Below are 8002 nucleotides of genomic sequence, written 5' to 3'. Positions count from 1 at the left end.
AAACACTGTTGGAAAGGGGAGACTTGGAAAAATTTTGAAAGACTGGTGCACTGTTCACCTTCTTCCTCAATAGAAGACCAACAAAAAAACCTAGCGGAAACCTACCCAAAACCACCCTCGCACCCCAGCAACGAACCACGACCACCTCCGATCAGCTGCACCCCCAACACCTGAACCACCGGCCCCGTCGAGCAGCAGCTGTTGCTGCTGCTACTGCGTCACGTTCTTCCCCTCCAAACCAATTAAACCCTAAACCTCCATAGCTGCTCCCTCCTCACTAACAGACCCGTCGACACCCACGCCTCCGCCTCTGTCAAACAGCAACTGTTGTTGCTTGCCCGTCACCCTTCCAAAACATTTCCGTCACCTCCCCATCGTAACCCCAAAAAACCAGTCACACCACTACTCCCTCACGGCGTCACTGCTCCGACGACCACTGCTGTTCGTCATCCCCATGTCCAGCGACGCCTCCGGCCATTAAACACTGCCCGTCGACCCCACATTCGTCGACCAAACAGTCCGTCAGCTTCACGCCAAGCAGCCCTGCGGCTGTTTCCCCTATCCTCACGCCACTAGCTGAACCGGAGTTCATGGAGGTGAGCTGCTCGACCTTGTGTTGAAGTCGAGTTCCAGTCCAAAGTCTAAAAGTTGAGTCGAGGTCCGGTTCGTCGAGTTTGTTCCGAGGTTTCGTCGTTGTTCCTCGTTCAGTGAGGTCCGGCGTGAGTTCCGTCGGGGTCGTGTTTATCGTTCTGAGGTTGTCGCGGTTCAAAGGTTAGTAAACCTCAAGTATTAGATAAGGAAATGTTACGTTAAATGTTCGAAGATGCAATATAGAAAATCGTATGATAATTCTCTGCTTATGTTTTCACCGTATGCATTTTTGTTCATCTTGCATTGTGTTATTCTTGTTTATTTGATGTCATTTAATTAAGTTGGGTAGTTGTCCTATGACACAAGTTCGACGTTAATTTGTTCGTGGTCCTTTTCTTAGTTCATTCGGACAAAATTAGCATTAGTACTTGTTGATACTACTTCCGAAACACTCATTCACTAAACTCATTTTATTAAATTTTTGACAAGTTATGAGATTTTAGTCGTGAAGAAGTCGTAAGGCTTAGTATTGTTAAAGGCATAAAAATGGCATACTTTTAAAAATAAATAAATAAAAAATGAGGCGAGCTTCGCCACATAAAAAATGTACAGATTGCGGAGCCCTCACAAAAAATATGTGTTAAATACTTAGATTCCGGGACGGGCCGTTTAGCGAATTTTACGGCCTTACCCAAAATAAATGATACGCTAGTCGCTTTAGGCACGCCTTTAATAATTTAATTTTCTTAAACTCGGGTGCACATTTATGTGACCCAAATCTAAATCTCAACGGAATCGAAATGTGTCTCTAATCACGGGTATATTGATTATGGCGTGGCCCGAGATGCATTTCTATGACGTTGCAAATTCTTTAATAATAAATGAGACGAGCCTCGACAAACAAATGTACAAGTCGCGGGGCCCTCTAAATGTATATATTAAAATACTTAGAATTCGGGACAAGCCGTTTTAGAGAACTTTATGGCCTTCCCCAAAATAACAAGACGCTAGTTGCTTTAGGCGCGCCTTTAATAATTTAATTTCCTTAAACTCGGGTGCACATTGATGTGACCCAAATCCAAATCTCAACGGAGTCAAAGTGTGTCGACGACCACGGGTACATTGATTGTAACGCGGTTGGAGATACATTTTCACAACGTTGTAATTCTCGATAAAAATAACAGTAAATGATAAAAGCGGTTAAAAGTTAAAATTTGCACATCAGTTCATATTTGTATAAAATCAGATTAATCAAGCCGAATATAATAGTTGAGCGACCGTGCTAGAACCACGGAACTCGGGAATGCCTAACACCTTCTCCCGGGTTAACAGAATTCCTTATCCAGATTTCTGGTACGCAGACTGTAATATGGAGTCATTCTTTTCCTCGATTCGGGATTAAAATTGGTGACTTGGGACACCCTAAATCTCCCAAGTGGCGACTCTGAAAGAAATAAACAAATCCCGTTTCGATTGTCCTTTAATTGGAAAAAACTCCCTTGTACCCTCTCGGGTGCGGAAAAGGGAGGTGTGACAACATTCTCATGTTTGATTATCCTGCTTAAGTGAAACTGGTCACAATCCCTGCATGTCTTTGCAACATTTAGAATAGCATGCTTTAGGTAAAATAACTTCTAAACTGTTTAATAATTCTGGTAACTACTGCATATTATTTTACGCTTAGGCAAGCCTTAGGTAATAAACTTTAAAATAAAACCCGAACCGTCTTTGTGATTAATGTTTAACTGTCAGCATGTTTAAATCAGTAGGCAAGTCTGATTAGGATTTCCTCTTTGAGTTATGTAATAAATCTGACTCTTTTGTTATCACTTAGATACCATGCTTAGGATCTGAATTTAGACCATAATTGTGTATGAGTCATGTTGTTTATGTGTACTGTGTGTAGAGGTATATCTGAGCCTTTCATTTGTCTTCCATGCTCCCCTTAATTGAAGTCCTACTTGTTTATTATATGTCGCCTTAGTATTTTACCTTTAAACATGAGGGTCTGCCTAGAACCCCCTTTTTATAGGATATGAGTCCTAAATTCCTCCGAGACTGATTGGAATGGATGGGTAACAGTATGCAATAGGGGTCGAGACTAACCCTCGCTTTAATTACCTTCACGAGGTGGGAAAGTGTAGATATGGATATGATGACCGGTGCGTTAATACCACGTGTAGCCCATTTTTGAGGAGTGTTATACTGGGTACTGCATTGACGTGATCCATATTATAAACAAACCTAGGATCCCCCCTTACATTCCCAAGTATGCTTAGATTGTAATTCTTTTCAAAAATCTTGCTTTTCATTAATTGTTTTTCAAACACATGTGTATTTAAACATTAATCCCCTACTATTTGAGCCATACTTGTTTATTTGCTAATTGTACAAATTCACAAAAATTGTTTGGCCGGGAACCACACTAGTGCATCCTGATGGGTCCCTAACACCTTCCCCTTAGGATAATTTCAAGCCCTTACCCTGTCTCTAGTTACCAAACATAGTTATAAATGAACCCTATAGATGCCCTAACGCACCTTAAATTTTTAGGTGGTGACTATAAAAAATACAAACCCTTTTTCTAAAAGCAAAGAGTTGTCCTAACCAAAATGTCATAAACCTAATTTTGCGAGAAAAAGGGGGCGCGATAGTCGCAAGCTAAAGTATGGTAGAGCGACAAGGTTCTAGGAAGACAGGAGGAAGGATAAGAAAAGATGAGTAAAAAGGTGACAAGAATGGACAAGTCCTTGAGAATAAGTTCATAAGAGAGCTGATGATTCTTCTATGTTATAGAAGGCTCAGTATATCCTGAATAAACTCAAAGGAGTCTAAGACTAATAACGTTTAGAATAGACAAAATGTTGCCCTAATAATAGGATAATGGTGCAATTGTGTGGAATAAAAGATGAAGTTTGGGCCTCCGAAGAGGGAAATTTCATGAATTATACAAGATTAGGATAACCATGTAAGTTAACTCAGAATGGAGTTAGTTTTCAATTGACCAACGCTTGCAAACGGAGTTTTCCTGGCCTTAGAGGACAGGTTAACTTCAGCACCGGTTCTAATGCTTCTAGAAGGGACCGATGGTTATGTTATCTATTGCGATGCTTCAGACATTGTATTGGGTTGTGTGCTGATGCAGCATGGTAAGGTTGTGGCTTATGCTTCTAGACAACTAAGAAAGTACGAGAAGAACTGCTCGACCTACAATTTAGAGTTAGCTGCGGTGATTCATGCACTAAAGATGTAGATGCACTACTTGTATGACATTCATGTTGATATCTATACGGATCATAAGAGCCTCCAGTACATCTTCAAGCAAAAGGAATAGAATCTTCGTCAAAAAAGATGGTTGGAGCTACTTAAAGACTATGATGTCGGTATTTTATAGCATTCGGGGAAGGCAAATGTGGTTGCTGATGCCCTCAGCCGTAGATCTACGGGTAGCTTGTCATATTTATAGCCACAAAAAGGGGAATAGCCCATGGGGTTCATCAGCTAGCTAGTCTAGGAGTTCAGTTACTGGACTCAGGTGACATTGAAATTACTCTTCAGGATACAACAATATCCTCTTTAGTAACTGAAGTAAAGGAACTCTAGTACAAGGATCCTGTGTTAGTTCATTATAGGGATACCACCCTTGTGAAGGAGAAGACGCAGTTTGAAATTACAGAAGATGGGGTCCTCACATATCAAGGGAGATTATGTGTACCTAATAGTGTAGGGCTGCATCGGTAGGTTATTGGAGAAACTCACTATTCTCGTTATTCTATCCATCCAGGAGCAACAAAGATGTATCATGATATTAGGGAAGTGTATTGGTGGGACAGAATGAAAATGGATATAGCAGAATTTGTTGCCCAGTGTTGTAATTATCACCAGATTAAGATTGAGCATCAAAAACATGGTGGACTATTGCAGGCTGTGGAGATTCCGACTTGGAAATGGGAAGTAATCAATATGAATTTCATCATAGGCTTACCTCGTACCCAACGTAAGTTCGATTCGATTTGGGTAATTGTTGATAGGCTTACAAAGTCAGCCTATTTTCTGCCCGTTAGAACTACATATTCCTCAGAGGATTATGCAAGGTTTTATATTAAGGAGAAAGTATGACTGCATGGTGTCCCTGTATCTCTTATCTCGGATAGAGGAGCTCAATTTATAGCTAACTTTTGGAGGTACTTCCAAAAAGTATTGGGGACTCAAGTAAGTCTTAGTACAACATTTCATCCCCAGACAGACGGACGGGCTTAGCGTACTATTCAGACACTGGAGGATATGTTACGAGCTTGTGTAATAGACTTCAAAGGTAGCTGGGATGATCATCTGCTACTAATTGAGTTCGCGTATAATAATAGCTACCATTCTAGCATTCATATGGCTCCATACGAAACTATTTGCAGACGTAGGTGTAGGTCACCTGTAGACCTAGTTCAGCAAGCCATGGAAAAAGTAAAGCTTATTCGGGATTGACTATTTACAGCTCAGATTCGTCACAAGTCATATTCTGATGTGCGACGTCGAGACGTAGAGTTCGGGGTTGATGGCTGGGTATTCTTAAAGGTGTCACCTATAAAGGGTGTGATGAGGTTTGGCAAGAAAGAAAAACTTAACCCATGATATATTGGGTCTTATAGGATAATTTGGAAAGTGGGTCGAGTAGCTTATGAGTTAGAATTGCCCTCGGAACTGGAGTCTATCCATCTGGTTTTTCACGTATCTATGTTACAAAAGTGCATTGGCGATCCTACCCGAGTGGTTCCCACGAATGATGTACAAATTACAGAAGACTTATCATACGAGGAAGTTTGGTTGCCGTCTTAGACTGACAAATCCACAAGCTACGAAATAAGGAGGTAGCCTCCGTGAAAGTACTTTGGAGAAATAACTATGTGGAAGATGACTTGGGAGGCCAAGGAAAACATGAAGTCTAGATATCCCTACTCATTTCCTCCTTCAGAAAAAGGGTCCGACTGAGATGTCATAATAAAAGGTACGTGTATAAATTCTTGTGTTGGTTATTGTTGTTGGTCATGTGAGCCCATTGTCGTTATTCATAATTATGATCCTGTGTGTCATTGGGTTATTAAACTTCTATAGGGAGAGTTGGTAGTGGTGTTAATGCAGAGACGAGCTTGCCAAAGTTATATAGATCACGGGGAGTTGAACATTCGAGGACGAATGTTTCTAAGGGGGGAAGGATGTTACATCTCGCGTTTTCGTACGTTAAAATTTCACTTTTAGTTAACCGACGTCGACTAGGGGATGACATCTTCTTGACGTTAACGTACTTACGCTATTTATAACAAGCGATAAATAAGTGTTATGAAGGATAAATGGGTACACAGATTAAAGAAAACGAGTTTCGTTGAAAGTTGTCAATTTGAAATAAAATACGGGTCGAGCGTAATACCTGATAATTATGAACTGGTACCATGCAAGGTACCATATGATGGTAGTATAATATATAAAGTATATATGAAGTATTTTAAAAATAAATAGAATTTTAAGTAATTTGTGGTAATTTTTAAATTATGCGCGTAATTGATTAATTATCGGGTAACAGAACATTACCCAGTTAACTAATAAGCGGACAAAATTTAATCAATTACAAAACAAATGTGGCACAAGGCCACTAATTGGGAAGAATGACTCATGAATATATGTATATGTGTCTTAAGTTTAAAGAGTCCAAAACTTAAAGTCTTAAATAAGACTTAAATCTTGTAAGCCTTAACTATTATCCATGAAGGCTTGATGTCATTTTTTGGTAAAAGAACCTAAAGCAATAATGTGCTTTCAGTTTGAAACAAAGAACGTAGAAAGAGAAAAATTATTGTCCTTTCTTGCAAATATTAGCTTGGCTTGAAATCAAAAACTTGGAAAACAACAAATATTTCGTCCAAACAATTCAATTACTTAGCCAATTCAAGAATTTCTACTGAAATTTCAAAAGAAGCCACAACAAATTTTGTTCAACATATTTCACGGAAGTAGAAGCTTCATTCCATTCAAATAATTCCGGGAACAGGTATGTTAAGGCCCTCCCTTCTTTCTTTTGGCATGGTCCAAATTATACTGAAGAAATGATCAAATACACAGTTTTCATAAACTACTCTATTCATAGAGATATTAGGAGTGTCTATATTCTTAATTCCCCATGAGAATTATTATTATCTTCTGTTCATGGATCTTGGAATAATACGTAGTTGGAAAAGTTTATCAGCAAGGAATATCGAGATTATTATGTATTTTTCATGCATTGCACTCATTTATACATATGCATTGACCCATGACCTGATGGCATCATATATATATATATATATATATATATATATATATATATATAAATATATGTATATGGGATATGAGAAAAGGTTATGACATTATATACACGCCACCACCTGATCAGCTGGTATTATATGATGATGTTGCCCATAGTGGCTGAAATATGATTCAAACGGCGTTATATACGCGCATATATGTATGTATATGTATATGGGATATGGGAAGAGGTTATGGAGTTATATACGCACCACCCCCTGATCAGTTGGCCTATGTTGATGATGTTGCCCACAGTGGCCGAGATGATATGATAGGATACCCTCAGTGGCTTGATAATATTATGTACACCATATCTATGCATGGCACAACATTTATATACATGTGTATGATATTATAAATGTTTTAAAAATTACAGAGTTATTCAGATTTAAAGGTATTTTTGTATTACATGTTTCATCTATGTATTTTACGTACTTATTTTCATGCCTTACATACTCAGTACATTTTTCGTACTGATGCCCTATTTCACAGGGCTTGCGTTTCATTCCCGTAGGTGCAGGTAGGCAAGCTAACGGTCCCCTACTTAAAGATCCCTGATCAGCGAGAGTTGGCGTGCTCCACTTGATCCGGAGCTGCTTTTGAGTTTGGTACGATATGTTTGTATATATATTGGTATGACATGACTCAGTCCCGTCTTTGTATAGTTATGTTTCCATTAGAGGTCTGTAGACAGTATGTCTGTTGGGTTGTATGTGGTTTTTACGACTTTTAGTTTTGGATGTATAGTTGTCTATAGCAGCCTTGCCGGCTCGCCCATTGTATTCTTCCTGTATACGTACATATGCCTGATGTCATGTTTCTTTCACGCATGTTATTTTCATAATACAGCAGATGTTATTTAGGTTCATATCTTAGACGCCTGCTATGGGGTGTTTGATAGGTAGGACTCAGGCACCCGTCGCGGACCATCGATTTGGGTCGTGACAGAAAGGATACGTCCTCGCAAAGAAAATCCTTTGAGGAGGCTATTATTGGATGACTATGGAAGAAGATTGCTTCAGTTTTGTCCGAAAGTGTCATCAGTGTCAGGTGCACGGTGACCTGATTCATGCACCACCTT

Source organism: Nicotiana sylvestris, chromosome 10, assembly GCF_000393655.2.
Source record: "Nicotiana sylvestris chromosome 10, ASM39365v2, whole genome shotgun sequence".
NCBI lineage: Eukaryota > Viridiplantae > Streptophyta > Magnoliopsida > Solanales > Solanaceae > Nicotiana > Nicotiana sylvestris.
The sequence above is the reverse complement of the archived record's forward strand: the minus strand, read 5'-3'. Positions refer to the sequence as shown.